We start from the raw sequence: 21,399 nt of genomic DNA, 5'->3' as shown, positions 1-21,399 counted from the left end.
AAGGCAAGTGATCCACGGGTCTTTGTGTTGCTCGGAAGCCATATCAGCGAACTCAAACTTCAAAGAAGATTGGGCGTATATACAAGGCGCTGCCTCAGATGGTACAAGGGAACGTGAGAGGGCATCAGCATCGGCATGTTTGCGGCAAGAACGATAGATAACGCGAATGTCGTACTCTTGGAGTCGCAGAGCCCAACGCGCCAGTCGGCCAGATAGATCTTTCAAAGAAGACTGCCAGAATAGGGCGTGGTGATCGGTGACAACGTCAAAAGGGCGCCCATACAGGTAGGGGCGAAATTTGACGATCGCCCAAAGGATGGCTAAACACTCCTTCTCGGTGACAGAATAGTTGCCATCAGCTTTTGTGAGTGTCCGGCTAGCGTAAGCCACAACATATTCGTCAAAACCTTCCTTGCGTTGAGCGAATACGGCACCGAGGCCGACGCCACTGGCATCGGTGTGGAGTTCCGTTGGAGAACGAGGGTCGAAGTGACGCAGAATTGGTGGAGTGGTGAGGAGGCAACGGAGTGTCGTACACGCTTCATCACAGGCTGGCGACCAGGCCGAAAGGTTGTGGGTGGAAAGGAGCTTGTTCAGGGGGTCGACGGTAGTGGCAAAATTGCGGACAAAGCGGCGGAAGTAGGAGCACAGGCCGACGAAGGTGCGGAGGTCTTTTACAGAAGTGGGCTTGGGAAATTCGGCCACAGCACGCAACTTGGCCGGGTCCGGGAGAACGCCATCCTTCGATACGACATGACCGAGAATGGTGAGCTGCCGAGCTCTGAAGCGGCACTTTTTCAAATTAAGTTGGTGGCCAGCGTCGGCCAGGCAGCGAAGAACAGTCTCGAGGTGCTGGTGGTGAGACGAAAAGTTTGTGGAGAAGATTACAACGTCGTCTAGATAACAAAAGCATGTGTGCCATTTGAGCCCTCGGAGTATGTTGTCCATCATGCGCTCGAATGTGGCGGGTGCATCGCAGAGGCCGAAAGGCATGACATTAAATTCATAGAGCCCGTCGGGTGTGACGAATGCAGTTTTTGGGCGCTCGGCCTCCGCCATCGGCACCTGCCAGTAGCCGGAGCGCAAGTCCAATGAAGAAAAGAACTCAGAGCCCTGCAGGCAGTCAAGGGCATCATCGATACGGGGGAGAGGGTAAACGTCCTTGCGTGTAATCTTATTCAGACGACGGTAGTCCACGCAGAAACGGATGGTACCGTCTTTTTTCCTGACCAGAACCACTGGCGAGGCCCACGGGCTGTCCGACGGTCGTATCACGTGACGCTGGAGCATGTCGGTCACCTGGGCGTCCATGATGCTGCGCTCAGCGGCCGACACGCCGTACGGACGTTGGCGCAAAGGGGCATGGGTTCCAGTGCCAATAGAATGGGTAACAGTAGTGGTGCGGCCCAAGGAAGGTTGCTGGTAGTCAAACGAAGCTTGAAAACGCTGCAGAACGGCTACAAACTGGTCTCGTTGGGTAGACGTCAGGGCGGCGTCGACGGAACGGTGAAAAATATCTAGACGACTGATTCGTGATGGGAACAGGCGTAATGGCGCTGACGTGAAGGCCGGCCGCGCTATCGACGAGGGGGTATGCGGAGGCGGGATCGAGAGCGGCGACGCTACCAAACGATTGGCCACGGAGTAAAGTGGTAGGGCAGGAGAAGGGGTGGCCACATAAATAGCGCTGGAGCCACGGACAATTGTCAGCATAGCATGAGGCAGCAAAACAGACTTCTGGTCAGCGCATCGTAAAGAGGGGTATAAGTCACTGTTGCATCTGAGAGCACAGCACAAGAAAGATGCACCAGCACTGAAGAGAAAGGTGGAACGTCTGTGTCCTCTGAGACGACCACAGTAGCGGCAGCAGCACCCGTTTCGTCCAAGGGGGCGTCACTGTAGGGCGACAAGTCAAGCTGATCACGGGCGCAATCAATAACGGCGTGATGTAAGGAGAGGAAGTGCCAGCCAAATAAAACGTCGCGAGAGGAGCGGGCGAGGACGATGAACTCGATAGTGTAGGGAACGTTCCCGATGAGCAGGCGGGCGGTGCAGGCGGCTAACGGTCGAATTTTCTGAGCGCTAACCGTCAGGAGAGAAACGGAAGAAAGGGGCGTCGTCACTTTTTTGAGTCTGCGACAGAGGGTGTGACTGAGAACCGAAACGGCTGCGCGAGTGTCAACAAATGCTTCGACAGCGACTCCTTCAGCGAAAACGGTAATAATATTGGCAGGCGCCGAAACAGGTCTTGAGTGAGCCGCTGGTGACGCAGTTCTTGCCTCCGGAACTGCGGTGTTTAGATTTCCGCGTGGACGGCGGGTTGGCGACGGAGCATTGGGGAACGGGAACGACGGCCAGGAGACGGCGAGCGGTGGGAGCGGGGATGGTAACTAGGAGAAGAAGAATCAGGAGGCGGCAAGTGTGACGCAGGCGAGGACGACGGCGGAAGGTCGTACGTCGGCTTACGCCTATAATCGTAGGGACGTGGGTCACGACTGCGACACAAACGAGCCACGTGACCAGCGACGCCACAGGCGTAGCAAATAGGGCGGTTGTCTTGTGTGCGCCAGGGGTTGAGTGGCTGCGGCTGTGATCGGGGGCGGGCAACCGGACGGTAAGGTGGGGTTGCAGGTCACTGGGGTTCTAACTGCCGGGTAGGTGGCCTGTAGACAGGGGCAGCAGATGAGGGCCGCGACAGCACCACGGCATCGGCGTACGACAGAAGATCCGCGATCAGGGGTGGCTGAGAAGGAGGTGGCAGAACTTCAGCGACCTGCTCCTCGATAACACGCTGTAGGTTCGGAGTGAGCGACGGAAACAGGCGTAGGCGGGAAGGTAGACAATGATAGCTGGCGGGCGACATCCTCACGTACAAACTGCTGGATGCTCTGGAGGAGCGACTGTTGGTCCAGAGCACCATCCCCTGGCAGAGCCAAGCTGCAAAGTGCGGCCTCCTGTACGCCTGCACGCTGGGTAGAAAGGCGTTGTTTGCGCAGCTCATCGAAGCTTTGGCAGTAGCCGATGACACCGGAGACAATCTAGGGATCTTTGGCGACGAGCATCTGGAAGGCATCATCCTCAATGCCTTTCATAATGTGTCTGATCTTGTCGGCCTCGCTCATAGAAGGGTTGACACGCTTGCAGAGGTCGACGACATCTTCTATATAACTGGTGAAGTTTTCACCGGTTTGCTGGGCCCAACTTCGCAAGCGTTGTTTGGTTCGAAGCTTTCGCACTGCTAGACGGCCAAAGACTTCTGTCAGACTGGTTTTTAGAGCTGCCCAGCTTGAGATGTCAGCCTCGTGGTTTCGAAACCAGAGATTGGCTACGTCGCTCAGATAAAAGATAACGTTGGTGAGCTTGACGCTATCGTCCCACTTGTATGCGCGTACGCGTTCATAGGAGGCCAACCAATCCTCCACATCCGTGTCATCTGTGCCGCTGAAGATGGTCTGGTCACGCTGCCGCGCGGCGCCGGAACAGAAGACAGCCGACGGAAGCGGTGAAGCGGTTTGGGTGACGGTCTCACACATTGCAGAGGTGGTAGTCAATGCGCGTGTACGAAGCTCCAGGGCGAGGGATCGTTGGCACCTCCACCACTTGTAATAAGAACACAGCACACTACTAATACAGCACACACAGCACACCTCACAACAGCACAGTTATAAAAGCACAGCACAGGAATAAGCACAGCGTCACGAACAACCAGCCGAACCGCCCAGGCACAGAACAGAGACCGCGTTCAGTCCAGAGCACGCACGAGCGACCGAGCGTTCGGCGCTCAAGCATCGGAGTGTTCGGCGCTCGAGCTTCGCAATGTTCGGCGCTTCTCGTCGTCTTCTTCGTTGAGCGCTATCCTCTGATGATTCTAAAGCCCGTGTCCAGTCTTACAGGTAAGCCAAGGCTCAGTGCGAAAATTCGGTTCACATCCGTACGGGTTCGCTTTCGGTTTCATGTTCAGGTTCAGTTCCGGTTCGCCGCACTGTGTGAGATGCCTGGTTGGAATAGCGCTGTCAAAGTGTGAAGGCTAAAGATAAAAAAGCGTCGATATGCAAAGCAGAGACATCTAAAAAATAAACCAAAAATAACTGTGAGAAAACGCATTCAGACAAAATAATTGCTTTTGTGGGGGAAGAAAATGGCGTATTATCTGTCCCACATATCAGCAGACACCCGCACCGCGCCGGAAGGAAAGGGATAACGAAGGGGTAAAGAATAAAAGGTGCCGTAGTAGAGAGCTCCAAAATAATTTTGACACCTGGAGATCTTTAAGTTGCACTGACATAGTACAGTACACGGACCTCTAGAATTTCGCCTCCGTCAAAAATTGACCGCCACGGCCGGGATCGAACAGCCGTCTTTCGGGCCAGCAGCCGAGTGCCATAACCACTCAGCCAACGCAGCGGCCGCTCTTCAATTTTTTAGTGACAATAGTAGAACCCCTTTCAATCGATACATCCCAACTTCAAGTCGACATGCGAGAATACCTTCGAATTCAATTTTCTCAACAATAAATGCATCAGTTAGTAGCGGAGAAAATGAATTTCAGTCGAGTAAGAGCAGGAGGTTCATCATTGTCGGACTGCAAAAGTGCCTCGAGTGGTGCTGAATTTGTTTTCAAAACATTGTAAAATGTGGTAAAGACCAATTTTCTCTATTTTAAGCAACAGTCTGGTTTTCATTCAGCAATTAGTGACGTATGGATGCGTTTTCGTTGGAAGCAGGGACAGGGAGGTCTGTTTGTGAACGGCGTCTTGTCTAAATTCCTGCAACTTGCACGTTGATACTCTCTTGTTCTCTGTTACATTAAGTCTTTGCACCGCAGCGACAGGCAGGGCGCTTTGTGGAACAATGTCATGACCGTCGTAATGCGCGTGCGTAAGCTTTGCATGGAAAGTTCGTGGCGCTGAAAGCAGGAAGAGTACAAACAATTGCTGCTGACCTTCTCAATCGACAGTTGCAGTTGCCTGAGCCTCTGATGAATTATTGCGCTAGCATTAGAACAGGTAGGCAATTGAAATCCCCGCAGTAGTTATTTGTTGGTGACTAGCCTCAGAGAAAGTTGAAAAAAAATCACCTCCGCGGGCTCTAGAGGATTCGAAATCACGGAGGCGCGAACAGTCTAGTCTCAATGGCTGAACTTTTAGGCCACTGGGCTGTCGGCGAATCCTATCAGGCAGTGCTTTCGCAGTTTTCGTCTTCATCAACATTCATCCGCTTTCAAAAGCAAAATCGTGCGTCCACTTGTGCCCCCCATTAAAGGGGTACGCAAGCGCCATATGACGACCATGGATCAAGACACACGGAACGATAGGAGATTTGAACCACTGTAGACGGGCAACAAACGACTTAAAATGTCGCTGCGGGAAAAGAATTCAGTTCGTCGGCACAAAGCGCTCACATAGTCAGACCCCACATTCCGACGCTTTCCGAGACCAGCATTAAGTGTTTTTTCCGCACCTTCTCTCGGAAGGGAAAGACGTTTTCTATTAATAGGCGCCCTTTTGCGCTGGCCAGAAAACAAACACGAAGAAGCTCACGCTCACAGCAAGGGGCCAGTATCAAGTGGCGCTAGTGTTACAGAGGCTGCACAAATGGACAGTGGATTTCCCTCGACAGTGCAATGAGGAAAGGCAGCATTCGCAGCCGCCGGGCACCGAGCACTGGGCAACGCCTTCAAATCATCCCAAATATCTTCCCCTTCGCAACCATCTGTTTCTTTAAGCCAGATTTATTGCCCCAGGGCATCAATGGGAGAAGGTGTGATGAAGCAAGCATTAATGATTAAAATAATGGAAAAGTTTTAGCTGATTTTATGAAGTCCAGCAGTGAACGGTGGTATCGTCTTTGAGTCCAGGCAATATATGAAGCAGGCAATATATGAATCGGGCAGGTGAAAGACCCGCTACCTTCAGGTGCCGGATTCTGTAGGCTTAATAGCAGGGCACTACACCACCCTTTTATATAGCGCTCTTCTACTCTTTGCGGATGGCCACGTCATCCTACAGAATCAGAACACTAATAGTTACCGCTGCATAGCAGGTCATTAAAATATGCCACGTATAATGAGACAATCCGCGAAGAGAATATACATGCAGTACAAACTGCCTTTCTGAAAAAAAAAAACTTCCAGATTGTAAAATATTAAGAGAAAATTTTGGTCCTAACAACAGCATCTGCACAGAAGCCGTACAACGCTTTTAAAAGTCATCCGCCGTTTTTACGAAAAGAAATTTCATGAATTGCAGCGAACGGAATGGGTATCAGTTACCACATTGCGTTCTTTCCGCATATTCCAATCTGGTAGCAATTGAGTTGTCTTTTCACAAAACACTTAAGGCTCCGCTGTCAACAAAATCCCTGACTGGTAAAGAGATGTCTTGTGGGCTTGGGACATCGTCATATCCATTCCATAGGATATTGAGCAAACTGCCCACTGCTGCCAATTTAAATCGAAATTAATTTAACAATGGTGATAACAGGGTCTCACGAGACCCACCTGATGTGGTGCTCTTAACAACGACCGGCCGTTGCAGTGGCGCTTAGCCTTAACCGCTCCACCACTGTGCCACAAGTTGTATGAAGACTCCCCACGATCTATGAAGGCGATTGAGAGGGCTGTGACGTCTTTAGCTTCATTTGACCTCTAGTGGATTTCTCATAGGGCAGAGCCAAATTAGAACATCTAAGTACTCGCAAAATTTGCCCAAGTAGATGCCATCCAGAAAACGGTTTAATGTAGAAAAATGGAGATTATTGGGTGCATTATGGTGGACTTGTGTTGGAATAGTAAACACCTATTACATGATCCAATGAAAGCTACTTGACCATTTGGAATGGCGATGACTCATGCGTACTATATGAAGGCAACAGAACTGGCTCTAACCATTATTTTGTCACAGTAACTGCCAGGACATTACTAAATCATTGTAGACACTATAGGCTAAGCTTTTCACGGGCTATGCTTTTCACAGTGATATTTACCGAACATGCTTACCAGTATTTGCAGAAACTTCTAACAAGCTTTAGACGCGCATCATACATGCCTGATTCTACTCATTGACGAATTTACCTCTTCTTTGAAAAATTCGTATTTATCGCAGGCCATGAGAAGTCGATACCGAGGCGCACATTCCAAGATTGCGTTCTATGCCCTCCCCCCCCCCCCCCCTCGGCATTTCGTCCAGTGCGTCATTTGTGATTCACTTCAATATAACTTTTCTATCTGCTGATAGTGCTCTCAACACCTCATATTCTAGGAAATATAACCGATACACGTGACAGACTTCCTTCATTGCCTTCTACATGAAGACTGTTTATGGGTGATGTCCTATAGGCACCAGTGGACAGACGCAAACCTAAAATATGTACTGGATCTAGCCGTTTGAGGTACGACGGTTGAGCTGACCCATACACTATACATCCGTAATCCAGGTAGAGCGTACTACAGAGCGGTATATTTGTAAGAGACGTGTCCTATCGGCTCACAAGTGTTTTCTCGGCAGCACTTTGAGTATTTTCTGGGATCAAGAAGCTTTCTCTTTCAATGCATTCATGTCAGGCAGGAAGGTGAGCTTTCTGTCGTATGTTATACCAAGAAATTAATGTTCATCTTTTTCATGGGTAAGTCTATTTCGTTCCAGTGTAGGGTGGGATCTATTGGCACGCCTCGTCTGAGTGAGAAAAGAATGGCAATTTATTTCTGTGGAGAAACATGGAAGCCATTTGGGTATGCCCATGCTGCCAGTTTATATAATTTTAGCTGTATCTGTTGTTCGCATCTAGATGTATTCGAGGATGTGAAATCTATCTGGAGATCATATACATAGACAGTATACAAAATGGACCTTGGAATTAGATAGAATTCATTTTTACAATGAAGAGTGTTGTGCTCAAAATAAGTCCTTGAGGTACTCTGTTTTCTTGGATAAAATTCCTTGAAAGGGTGGAGTCTAGGCGGATGTGAAATGAAGGGTTAGACAATAAGTCTTCAAGGCAGTTCAACATCCTTCCGCGGACGCCCAGCTCGGCCAGATCCTGAATAATCCCAAACTTCCACGTTGTGTCATACGCCTTCTCTAAATTTAAGACAGCGAGACAGTGCTGTCTGTTTATAGAAGCCTCCCGAACAGTGTTTTCAAGACGAACCAGGTGGAAGGTGGTGGAGCAAGCCTTTTTAAAACCGCATTGATAGACATCCAGAAGCTCCCGGTCTTATAGCACGAATGATAGTCTGATATTCAATACACTTTCAAAAGATTTCGCTAGACAGCCAGTCAGGGCTTTGGGGCTATAGTTGCTAGCAAGGGTAGAGGGTTTTCCGTGTTTTAATAATGGAACAATAATGGCGGCTTCCAGGCTTCGGGAAGTTACCCCGATACACAAACTTTGTAAAAAAAAATTAAAATTGCCTCCACAGCCGGTTCAGAGAGGTGGGCTAGCATTTGATAATGTATTTCATCAGGGCAAGGTGCAGTCTGCTTACCAGCGGACAGTACTTTATTAATTTCTTGAATTGTAAGTAAGCTATTATAGGATTCAATTGTGCCGCCACTTGTATGCAGTCTTTGTCTTTCAGCAATGTTTTTTTGTATTTAAGGAATGATTTTGTGTAGTAAGATAAACTGGAAACTGCAGAAAAGTATTCACTTCATATATTTGCCTGTTCTTCTAAATTTGTCCGTATGCCAGGGGTTGACAGAAACGGAACTGTGAATGGGGAGTAGCTGCCATTTATCTTTTTTACCATTTCCCGCAATTGTTATGACGTGATTGAGCATGTTATTGAGGACACATAGCCTTGCCATGAAGTTTTTCTGCACTACGGCGAATATATCGAGCGTTTGCTCTGAACTTTTTGAAATTTATGAAATTCTCCTGCGTTGGGTACCTACGGAAAATTCCCCAAACTTTGTTATGTTTCTTTTTTGCATCTCAGCGTTCTTGTGTATACCAAATTTTGTGATTTTGCTTTACTGCTCCGTATCACCGAGGGATTGCTAAGCGTGCAGCGGTTAAAATACAATTTGTGATAGCTTAATTTAGTTCATCATCTGAAACTTTTATCTAAGCGGGCCCTTTCTTTAAACAGTGCCCAGTCGGCTAAATGTAACGTCCACCGTCAGAGTTTCGTTGGGGTGACTTGCGGTGGGGATGGTATGCCTACTAATACAGGGAGGTGATCTCTGCCGTATGGGTTATCGATGACATCCCATTTAAAATCGCAAAAAAGAGAGGATAAACTAAAGGCAAACCTATGGAACTCTTTTTTTCCCGTGCTCGGAGAGCAGTGTGTATCTTTGCCGGTGATTAGGACGCAAACATTATTAGTTAGAATAAAATCTTCTAAAATACCACCTCTTGCATTAGGGTATGCATTCCCCGAAAAACCGGAGTGGTCATTAATATCACCAACTAGTAGATGCCGCTCTACGAGCTATTCTAAGAGGAATTCTAAATCGTGAAGTGTTACAGTAAGGTTTGGCTCAAGGTATATGGTACAAATTGTGAGTGTTTTAAAATGAAGGATGGTGGCTGCGACGGTTTCGCATCTGGTTTTAAGCTTTATTTCGCGGGTTGCCACACCATTCCGGATGACAATAGCAACGCCTCCAGACAGTCTGCTTGCTTGCTCACGGTCACACCGAAAGACATTATACGTGTTTAAAATAGTTTTTGGTTTTGGACATAAGTTGGTCTCCTGTAAGCATGAAGCCATCGGGGACATTGTGTGTAAAAGGTATTTTATGTCACCGTAGGTATTCATTAGTCCTCTGCAGTTCCACTGTATAGGGAACGTCGTTTGACGAGTGTAGATAAAACTTAGGATACCGGTTTTGGTGGTGCCATTACTGGGGTCTTTTTTCGTTTTCTCTGCGGTGAGCTGCGCCTCTGCTGCAGCGAAGGCGAGTTCTGAGTTATGTCCATCGCCCCACAAGAGGCTCTGGGCTTCCGCGGTGAACCCGCGGGTGTACGCTTTGTGGGCTTCTCCCGACTGGCGGAAGCCCTGCGGCGGCCGACAGAGGGGCCGGCAAGCCTTTGTTCAGAGGTGGCAGGGCAGCCTTCGCTGCGTCTGCCGGGGGCGGGTGTGGCCCTGCCTCAGGCTTTGCCTGAGCAGTGGCCGACACCGGGTGTGGTGTGCCGCCCATGCGCACCACATCGGCGAAATTTGTTTTTGCTGTGAACTGGACGGCGGCGGGGAGTCTTTTTCGTACTTCTTGGTAAGCTATGTTTTCCTTTGTCTTTATTGCTATTATTTCCTTCCTCTATTCGAGGTCGGAGACGACCTCAATTACGCGGGGTGATCCCCTTCGCAGTTCGCGCACAGTGGTGAAGCAGTGCAGTCCATAGATTCATGATTTTTTGACGAAAATTTCGCACATGTTTAGCGGCCACGGCAGCTCTGTGAGCCATGGCCAAATCTTTGACATTTGAGGCAGTGTCTGGGATTTGGGATGTATGGTGTCATATTTATTTTAAGATATCGTACTTTTATGGTTTCAGAAAGTTGGCTTGAGACAAAGGTCAGGACAATGTGTTTTGTAGCTATTTACTTGTCGTTGGAGGGGCGAGGGAGAAGACAAAGTGGTTCCAGACCAGAACGCTATCTCTTTGCCCCTGAGGTTTCATCGTTGTTTTTCACAATCGGTGAGGCGCCGCTCTTTCTTCGTGACGGCGATGGAAGTGGAAGATGTCAGGCCTCCTCTGGAAGCCAGTGGGTCGGCGGCAGCCGCCCAGAAGAAGCGCTTCCACCAATCGAGCGAGGCAAGCAGCCAGGCCACCGTGCTGCACTCAGCCGCAAGCGAGGACTCCTCGGCGGACGAAGGGTTCGTGCCAGTGATGAGCAAGAAAGCCAAGAGAAGATCGCATAATAATGAAGAGTCGTCCTCATGAAGCACATCTGCAGTCATGACGGCGCGTGGTGCATTGGCGCATACAGTTTTGTTTGCGCCTGAATCGCCCATCGATAACCTCAACCTGCTGAACAGACAGGCTACGTCGGTGTTACTCGAGGCTCGCGTCTCTGGGGTGATCAAGGACGTGAGGATCAATAGCCGAAGGAACCTCCTTGCCATCGATGCAACGGAGCGCAGCGCCTTGGAGAGTCTAGCCACCATCAAGAAAATTGGAGACATCCTCGTCCGCTCTCTTTTTCTTGGAAACAATGGCACAACCGCTGGCGTCATTTACGACATCGATGCGAACATCTTTGTCTCCGACCTTCCGATACTCATTAAACCAGCGACGAACAGCATCGAAATAACCGAGGTTCAGCGCCTCGGCAAGTCATGGTGCGTCAAGCTCATTTTTAAGGGCGATTGTACGCCATTGCAAGTGAAGGTTGGCCACTTTCAGCATGTAGTTCGCCCGTTCATCCCAAAGCCGCTTCAGTGTCGGAAGTGCATGAAAATTGGGCGCGTAAGTGGATTTTGTAATAACACGTTAGCGTGCCCGCGCTGCTCTGAAGCACATAGCTACTGTCCGCACATAGCTACTGTCTGAAGCTACTGTCCGCCAACTGCGCCAATTGAGGCGCGCCAACTGCCGTGGCCCTCATGACGCTTCTTCGCAAGTCGCAACGGGCGGTGTTGAAGCAAATGGTGCGAGACCATTCAACGCACAGAGAGGCCGCAGCTACGGTGCGTCGGCGTCGTTCGCGTCGTCACTGATCTGCTAGACAAAAGGCCGAAAGCGGCAAGGAAGCCCCCATCGCTGCTGCTACTTGTCCTTTCCCTCCTCCGAGTAATGAAAGCCCGGTGACTGGCGAAGCCAGAACGAGTGCTTCAGAGGTGACATGGCCACCATTGCCTTAGCCACACTCGACTTTGGCGTCTGAGCAGAGCAGGCACCACGCCCCCACTACTGTCCCACGCCTACAGTTGAGAGAGCCCAAGGCAGAGATCCAGGTCTAGCTGAGGAAGTGCAAATGTTCGCCATGTGGAGGTCTCTTATGAACGCCATGCGTGTGATGCTGTCTATCTTTCACTCGCCAGCAGCACGGAATGCAGTGCAGGTACTGGACGCGCTAAATCTAGTCCTTTCAACTTTCCAGTAGCAGACACAATTGCTCTCCCAGCGTTACAATTTGAAAGCCAAGTCAGAGAAGCGTAAATTTTTAAGCGAAATGCCCGTGGACTCAATTCCCGCATTTCGGACATTCGCGAATACGAATATAAACACAGATTTCCAATCCTTCTCATTTGTGAGCTACATTTACAAAATCCCATCTGAATTTCTGGCTATGAAGCGTTTCCATCCTCCACGCACAGGGGAAACAGCAAGGTCATCCTCTACATTCTAAGGGAGTTTACTTATGTGCACCATACGGTTCCTCCCCACAACCATAACCAGCACGTCTGTATAACAGTGAAAAGGCGCACCCTGACGTTAACGCTTGTGGGCGCGTACTTATCTCCAACAACAAGGTTCGACGCTGACAGACTTAGCGATTTGTTGGCTGCAACACCTGGGCCTTGGATCGTCGCTGGTGACTTTAATGCGCATCACGCCATGTGGGGAGGCATCCGGATGAATTCGAAGGGAAGAAGTCTTGCCTGTTTCGTATCTCACCACGACCTACAAAGCCTCAACGACGGTTCTCCAACGTACATTCACGGGTTGTCCTACAGCAGTTGTCTGGAAAAGGCGTTACTGTCTCATTGCCTTGCGAGACGCGTCCGTTGATTTGCCGACGTAGAAACGCAAGGAAATGACGACATCCTCACATATATTATTGTTCCTGGTCTCCCTGAATGCAGGTCTGCCAATCGTTTGCAACGAACAGACTGGTCTATTTTTAAAACCTTTATGGAAAAAGGCTGCAGAGAAGACATTACAACATGCATTAAAGAGCGCATCAAGCAGGCTATGAAACACGTGAGATGCATCTTCACTCCAATGCCGAAGTTCACAGTCTTCGATGTGGAGCTGCAGCGCCTCCGATCACTTCGACGAAGAGCAGAGAGAAGATACAGGCGCATAAAGTCGCTGAACGACTTAAGGGATGCATGGCGCACACAGAAGAAATTCAGCGCAGAATTAAAATCTTCCAGGCTTACCGTTGGAAAAAATTCTGTGAATCACTGGATCCTAGAAAGCCTCTCTAACGCATCTGGGGTGTGGTGCGTGGTTTGCGAACATCTCGTCAGCAGCTGCAACCATTCAAGTCTCTCGCACTTCATCAAGGACTTAGCGAAGCAGAGATTTTTGAATATTGTTTATCAAGAATAGCAGGTCCCAGAAACTAATCCACAACTCTGAATTGCTGCGAAGTGCCTAATCTAGGGATTCACGAATTGACCTTCTTTTCTCCATGGAAGAACTAGACGCCGCCATGGCCGGTTGCAGACGGTCTTCATCGCCGAGGCCCGATGAAGTAACATACTCTGCACTTGCAAACATTGGTTAGGAGGCTCGACGTGCTCTCTTAGACCACTTCAACTCATCATGATGTACGGGTACATTTCCGGACGCGTGGAAATCAAGTCGTCTGGTTCCAGTCCTTAAACCTGGAAAATCGCCGCTTGACCTAGCATCGTACCGCCCCAATCGAATTGGCTAGTTGCGTGGGAAAATTCATGGAAAGGTTTGTACTAACGCGAATAGAGTGGTATCTGGAGTGCTATCAAGTATACCAAGATGTAATCTCAGGGTTTCGGCGGGGACATTCTTCTACTGATAGCGTGATTGACCTGGTTTCATCAGTTCAACATCAGAAGCATCTGAAGCGCTTGTCCACGGCGTTGTTTCTGGATGTTAAAGGGGCGTATGATAACGTTACTCATCAAGCTTTTTGGACTCTCTGGAAAGTGCAGAACTTCGTGGTCGCATGTTCTGCTTGATACGCAGTTATTTATCCAACCGACCACACTTTATGCAGACTGAGGACGGACCAATATCTCAACATTACACTTCCCATGGGGTTTCACAGGGTGGAGTACTCAGCCCAACGCTTTTTAATCTTGCGCTTGTCGGCCTTGTCGATGTACTAACACTGTCGGCGAGAGTCTCAGTCTATGCAGACGATATTTGTATATGGGCATGAGGCGTTACGCAACCACAAGTTCGAGCAAGGTTTGAAAAGGCGGCAAGCATTCTTGCGGCCTACCTTCGCCTGCAAGGCCTGGAGATTTCTACTGAAAAAATGTTCCGTTGTTGCCTTTACACGCAAGAGCATATCCCATTACTCCGTACGCATAAATGGGTCAACAATACCCTCTGAAACAAGCCATCGCTTCCTCGAATCATCGATCGTAATCTAAAATGGAGCCCACATGTCCCGTACATGAAAAGGCGACTGACATTGATCGTTCATGTTCTCTCCTTTTTCGGAGGGAAGTCGTGGGGAACGTCAGTGCAGTCGATGCTCCAGCTGTACACCGCATTATTCATTGGATTCCTTCGGTACAGTATCCCTCGACTAGGAAACATTGAGGAAAAATAAAACGAACACACCCTGTCGGCAAAGTGCTCAGGCTCAAGCTCTGCGGTCGTGCCTAGGACGGCCAAAATGCGCGTCTACAGCCGCAACATTACTCATCGCTCAGGAGAATCGAGTGACTGCCTATGTCACAATCAAAGCCTTGAGAGCGCATATTCGTCACCTCTCTCGGATTCCCGCGCACCATCTTGCCAGTCTTCCTGCTAGCTGGCTGAGTACATCGTTTGAGAAAATTACTGATGCCCATCGCGACTTCCTATCAACCCAATTTACACCAGCTTCAAGACTGTCTTCTCCAATATGGGGTCTGCACCTACCTCATGTGCTTCTTTTGAGACCGGGCATCAAAAAGAAGGCTGATTTTTCGACGGCTGCACTAAAGTAGGCAACTCTAGACTATTTGAATGAGGAACACGGACACCGACTGCACGTATACACCGATGGCTCAGTGACCCCTTCCAGTTCCTCGGGCTCCGTAAGGACCATAGTTAAGAAAGTGAAAACATCAGACCGACTTCATCGACTGGTGCAAAACTTTCTGCTATTTGTGTAGCAATCGAGCATATCAGTGAAGTAACACCCCAGCAATGGTCTGTTTTCGCAGATTCAAAGGCAGTCCTCCAAGCGTCACAATCTGCTCTTCGTCATGGGTCCCATGAGCAACTTGTCACCGAAATCCGGGAGCTCCACCACACAGCCATCAACAAAGGGCACGATATTGTTTACCAATGGCTGCCAGGACACAGCGGCATCGCAGGCAACCACCGCGCGGACGAGGCCGCGCGAACTGCTCACCATGAGGGTGATTGTGTGTTCATCCCCATCTCGAGAGCCGACGCAGCGGTAGGCTTAGACCACTGTCTCGGGACATCACGCTTGCCGCGTGGAATTCAGGCCAATTTTCGCATTCGCGTTTAAAATCCTTAGACCCTAATCTTAAGCTGCGGCTTCCATCCGGCCTACCACGACTTCAACTCCAAGCACTACTCCTTCTTAATAGGTATGGCTGACAGCCCTGCATGTGCCATTTGCGGGTGAGATGAGACAATAGCCCCAAGTTTTTGTGAATGCCCTGCCTACAGCACCAAAAGTCAGTCTCTCTGCCATGCATTGGAGCATGTCGGCCTGCGCCCACTGACAAAAAAGAAGATAATCGGCCGCTGGCTGCGGCAGTCGGCGGCGGTGAAGACCTCCAAGGCACTGCTCCGCTTTTTGAAGACTTGTGGCCTGCACGATTGGCTGTAACTTTACTGAACGCTGTGGCTTTACACAGCGACTTCAATTTCCTGTAACTGTCTTTTCTCCTTCATATTTATCTCCCCTAACCCCTTTCCCCCCGTGCAGTGTAGCAAACCGGCTATTTGTCTGGTTGATGATGACGATGATGATGATGGCCTCTGGGTGAATGGCACGTACCCACGGCGGGGGATTGTCCAAGGTACATTGTTGATACAAACGCACACATGGGTAAGGAGTCATTGCTATTTCTTTAAAAAGAAGACGAGGAAGTGCACCCTTGTGGAGCGCTTTAAGTCAGTTTCCAGGTTTTTTCTGTGTTTTTGCGTTTATACTGCGGAATACCGTCCACCGTCATATGGCGATGGATCTGAACCCTTCTGAGTATCCGAATGACCTGGCGGCCTGCTCCCTGTGTTCATCAAAGAAGCGGTGCAGCCGTCCGAGCGACCTCGACAGCGATGACACAGTCGAGTACATCAGCGAGGCTAGCAGTGAGGACGAATTTGAGACCTACCACAGCCGGAGTACCAATTTAAGACTGCTAAGAGCTGGGTCGTCATTCATTGAGTCCACTGTAAAAAGAAGTGGGAAAACACCGGCACACATCTACCTCCTCCTTCCATTGCGCCCAACCGACAACATGAGGCGGCTTTACAGGGGTGCCGTCTCTGTAGAACTCGAGGCCCTCGTGCCCAACGAAATGAAAAATGTTCGAGTGAATGCGCGGAAGAACATTGTAGCCGTTGATGTCTACCATGCGGCTGCGCTGGAACCACTGCTTGCCATAACTCAGCTCGGCGGTTTATCAGTACGGACTGTTATCCCGCTCGGTGGGAATGAGTCCTCTTCCGGCGTAATCTATGATGTCGACGAGGGTATAACGCGAGATGATTTGCCCATACTCGTGAGGCCGGCAAATGAAGCTACCGTAATTCTACGGGTATCGCGCCTGCGCAATTCACGTTGTGCGAAGATATTGTTTGAAGACGACAGCCTTCCATCACACATAAATGTAGGCCATCTCCGTCAAGCCGCGCGACGATTTATTCCGAAACACCTGCAATGCCACAAATGTTTGAAACTGGGTCATGTGAGCAGGGTCTGCAACTACACGAGAGAGTGCTCTCGTTGTGCCGGAGCTCACCGTGCTGAGTCCTATAATGCACAAGTGCTTAAGTATTCCAACTACGGCGGGCCTCATGACGCCTCATCTAAGAGTTGTCAGCGCATAAAAACGAGCGTGCCGTTCAAAAGCAAATGGTTCGGGGAATTTTACGCACCGTGAAGCTGCTGCCACTATTCGGAAAAGGCGTCGTCGCCCCAAGAGAAACTCAAGAATGTCTATTGCAAAAAGCAACCACGTCGACCCGCCCGCGGCACCTCCTTCTCAACCTCCTCCCGTGCCACCGCGCTCAAGTGTGTCCATTCAGCGAAATGTCGCCAAGGATAATAAGACCTCTTCGTGTGCGGATGCTTGGTCGGCACTTCCGCAGTTACGCCCTGCTGAGCCTCCTAAGCGCAAGCTCCCATCGCCGAGCTCACCTGTCGTTAGAGAAGGGCTCCCAGACCAAGATCGCCAAGGCCTCGTGATCCTCAGGACGGTAGTCAACGCCATTCGTCCTCTGTTACAGGCATTGCAATCGTCAACCACCCGAAGCGTCTTACTGGTTCTCGACTCTCTGGTTCCAGCACTACAAGATCTTTAAAACAGTATGGCTGGCCAACTTCTCACTTTTCGTGACGAAGTCAGGGGCGCTGCGGTCTTTCAGTGGAATGGAAGAGGCCTAAAGTCACGAAAAGCGTTTTCGGCAAGGTGTTTTCAACAACCACTTCACGATATCATTCGTCTGTGAACCTAACTTATCCGAAGTGATCAGGCTTTCCGGCTTTCCGGGTACGGGCCCTTCTTTGCTCCGATATGCGGGAACCCCAGCAAAGTTCTGGTCTATGTCCGCACCGACATAACGTACGTTTGCTGCCCAGTTCAACCCCACAATTAGAATCAGTACGTGTGTTTCGTAGTCAAAAAAGGATTCATAGAGTTTACACTGATTGCGGCGTATGTCTACCCATCCTCTCAATTGGACCAGGAGAGGTTGAAGACAATTTTGGAGGCAACCCGGGCTCCTTGGATTATTATCGAACATTTCTACGCCCACCGTCAATTTTTGGGAAGTCCATAGTCAACGCCAGAGGGAGGAATCTGGCCTTATTTGCTTCAGAAAATGAACTTTACGTAATCAACTACGGCAGCCCGACATACCTGCGGGGCAGCTCATACAGCAGTTGCCTAAACCTGACGCTAGTTTCGCGGTCTCTGCGCTGGCGTGTCCAGTGGTTTTGTGATGCGGAGACCCACGGGCGTGACCGCATACCCACCTACCTCAAGATTTGAGGTCTTGGAGCGTCCGGAACCAGCTAAATACACGCACATCGATTGGGCGGCATTTGAAACACGAATGGAAGGGGCGTGCAAAGAAGGCCCTCACTTCCAGTTTGGAGGATATTGGGTACTTCCATGTTCCGGACGCCCCCTTCAAGTCGTGAACCCAGCCCTAAGCGCTTCACACCCGAGGACGAACCAGCAGCTCAGCGAGCCAGCCGATGTCTCCAGGGAGAGGAGCCTGAGTTCGGGAAACTGCCGGACCGCACCAGAGAGCGAAAAGACGCTGCTACCCAGCACCTCCACCAGATGTCACGTAGTGGTGACGGCAGTCGAAGCAGCGATGAAGACGGACGAAAGAATCTTCTAAAAGAACTGTTTATTGGGCTGACTTGCACCCAAAATGGACTGAATCACTCGGCGGCGGCGAAGCGACAAGCGTGCTCGGCGGTCGTCGAACAGAATGCCCGCCGCTGTCGGCCGTGCTCAATTTAAAGCTGATAGCGAACATTCGAGATAAAGGGCGCAAAGTTACTAGAACATTCCGGAACAACGTAGAATCAGCTTTGCCTGGCTGCGATCAATCGAGATAAATCTAGTCGCGTCTTGCGTCGCAAACAAAGCGATAAGGTGGTGTCGCGGCAGATTTGAAAAACGAATAAACACTGCAAATATTCGCGGCAATATTATAGCAACCGCAATGAAGGATGCTAGAGGCTTCCTCGCGTCAACTAGAATGCGCGCCGAATTTGATATTGAATTAGGTCACCTACGTGCTATTCGTCGGCGTGCAGAAAGACGTTACAGACGGACAGAATGCGTAAGGGACCTTCGAGAGGCGCGTCGCTTGCAGAGGAAAATCAAGCGACGAATAGACACGCTGGCGCAACAGCGCTGGAAGTCCTTCTGTCAATCTGTGGATCCCTGAAAGCCCATGTCTCTCATTTGGCGGACAGTACGGGGGCTTCGATCCCTTCCACAGCAAAGACAGCCTTTCGATGCGTTGGCTCTACATCAAAACCGTCACCAGATAGAAATTGCAACTGACTTCTGAAGGACAATCACGGGTGCAGTGACTACCTCGTGTTTCCAGCGTAATCTTCCGGCATCACAGGATTCAGCGAAGGATTTTGACTTTACTTGTCAGGAACTTGATCCTGCCCTTGCAGAAAGTAAGCTTTCGTCTGCATCAGGTCCAGACGGCATTACATATGCTGCGCTGTGCCACAATGGCCATGACGCGCGTAGAGAACTACTCAGCCTTTAAACAACTTGTGGAAAGACGGAGTTGTCCCTCCCCAGTGGAAATCCAGTCGCATGATACAATTACTAAAACCAGGGAAATCCCTGCTCGACCTGCGATCATGCAGGCCAATAGCTTTGGCCAGTTGTGTGAGAAAAGCCATGGAAATAATGCTTCTGCTGCATCTTGAGTGGTACCTTGGACACAATAACGTGTATACTATAGCCATGGCGGGTTTCCGACAGGGTCGCTCCTTTTCATTTCATTTTTCATTTCATTTTATTACCTTAAAGGCCCGAATGGAGGAGTGTTAGATAATGGGTGCCAACAATTAAAAGCACAGATTCACAATAACAGGAATGTTTTTACATTTTCAAAGAAAAGACTTGGGCAAGTGATGATGGCAACGTTGTTTGGAAGGCCATTCCAGTCTGCGGCTGCACGAGGAAAGAAGGAATTAGAAAAAGTGACGGTGCGTGAGCGTGGACGGGTAACTTGTAGGTGATGGCTGGTGCGATGAGATATGCGTGCTGGGGAAATAATATAAGGTGCGACGTGCATAGGGCTGTGGAAGAATTTGTGAAATAAAGACAGGCTGGCAATGCGACGGCGGAGCGATAAGGGTGATAATCCGGATGCTGTTTTTAAGGAGGAAACGCTGATGTCATAAGAGTACGATGAATGAAGCGAGCAGCGCGATTTTGAACAGATTCGAGGGCATTGATGAGGTAAGGTTGATGAGGATTCCAAATGGGCGATGCAAATTCTAGTTTGGACCTGACGAATGATTTGTAAGCTAACAACTTGACATGTTTTGGAGCATGGTGAAGATGGCGCTTGAGGAAACCTAGCGTCTTGTTTGCTGACGATATTATGTTAGTAACATGCAAGCTCCAAGAAAGATCGCTAGAAATTGTTATGCCTAGGTACTTGTATGACTGAACTAGTTGTACGGAAACTTCTGATATTTTGTAAGTGAAAATTTGAGGATTACGGCGGCGGCTGATGGACAAAAGATTACATTTACGTGGGTTAAGTTCCATTAGCCACTTATTACACCACTCCTGAACAGCATTGAGATCATTTTGAAGAGAAGATTGGTCAGCAGTGGAGAGAATAGCACGATAAAGTACACAGTCGTCAGCGAACATGCGTATGTTAGACGTTACGTTTGAAGGCAGATCATTAATGTACACTAGAAACAGTAGTGGGCCAAGCACAGATCCCTGTAGAACGCCGGACGTTACTAGGAGTGAGTTAGAGTTCTTATTGTTAATGGAGACAAACTGCGTACGATTAGTTAAAAACTCTTCAATCCACTTCAAAATATGGGGTGCAAATTTAATTGGGAAAGTTTTATCAGGAGGCGTTTATGGGGTACTTTATCAAAGGCGTTTGCAAAATCTAAAAATACGATGTCAGTCTGTAGATTACAATCAAGATTAGCATGCAGATCGTGAATGAACGTAGCAAGTTGGGTCTCGCAGGAATAACCCTGACGAAACCCGTGCTGAGCAGGTTGAAAAAATTTGTTCGAATCAAGGAATGCCATGATATGGGTATAGATGACATGTTCCATGATTTTTCAGGGAATACTAGTTAGAGAGATGGGACGGTAATTAAGTGGCGAGTTCTTGTTACCTGATTTGTAGACGAGAACGACATTCCCAATTTTCCAGTCTATGGGCAGTTGACCTGTGAAGAGTGACTGAGCGAATAACAAGCACAACAGAGATGAACATATATATATCTTTGGTATTAATCAGTATTTTAGCGTTGATATTGTCAGTTCCTGCAGAGGATGAAAGTTTAATGTTTTCTATTAGTGACGAAATTCCTGCTGAAGAAAATGTAAGAGAAGGCGTAGTATCTTGAATAACTGGGGCGTTTGGAGGAAATGTCGGACCTGTTTCATTAGTAACACGGAAGAAAAGGCTGCGTTGAACATATTGGCGCATTCTGTTTTGCATACAAATTCACCCGAACCATCGGTGAGGGAAATAGTTCGTGTGTGCTGGGGGTTAATGACTTGCCAGAACCTACGGGGGTTGACAATATTTTAGGCAGATCGGAGTTGAAAAAGGTGCGCTTGGC

This window comes from Amblyomma americanum, chromosome 9, assembly GCF_052857255.1.
Source record: "Amblyomma americanum isolate KBUSLIRL-KWMA chromosome 9, ASM5285725v1, whole genome shotgun sequence".
Lineage (NCBI taxonomy): Eukaryota > Metazoa > Arthropoda > Arachnida > Ixodida > Ixodidae > Amblyomma > Amblyomma americanum.
The sequence above is the reverse complement of the archived record's forward strand: the minus strand, read 5'-3'. Positions refer to the sequence as shown.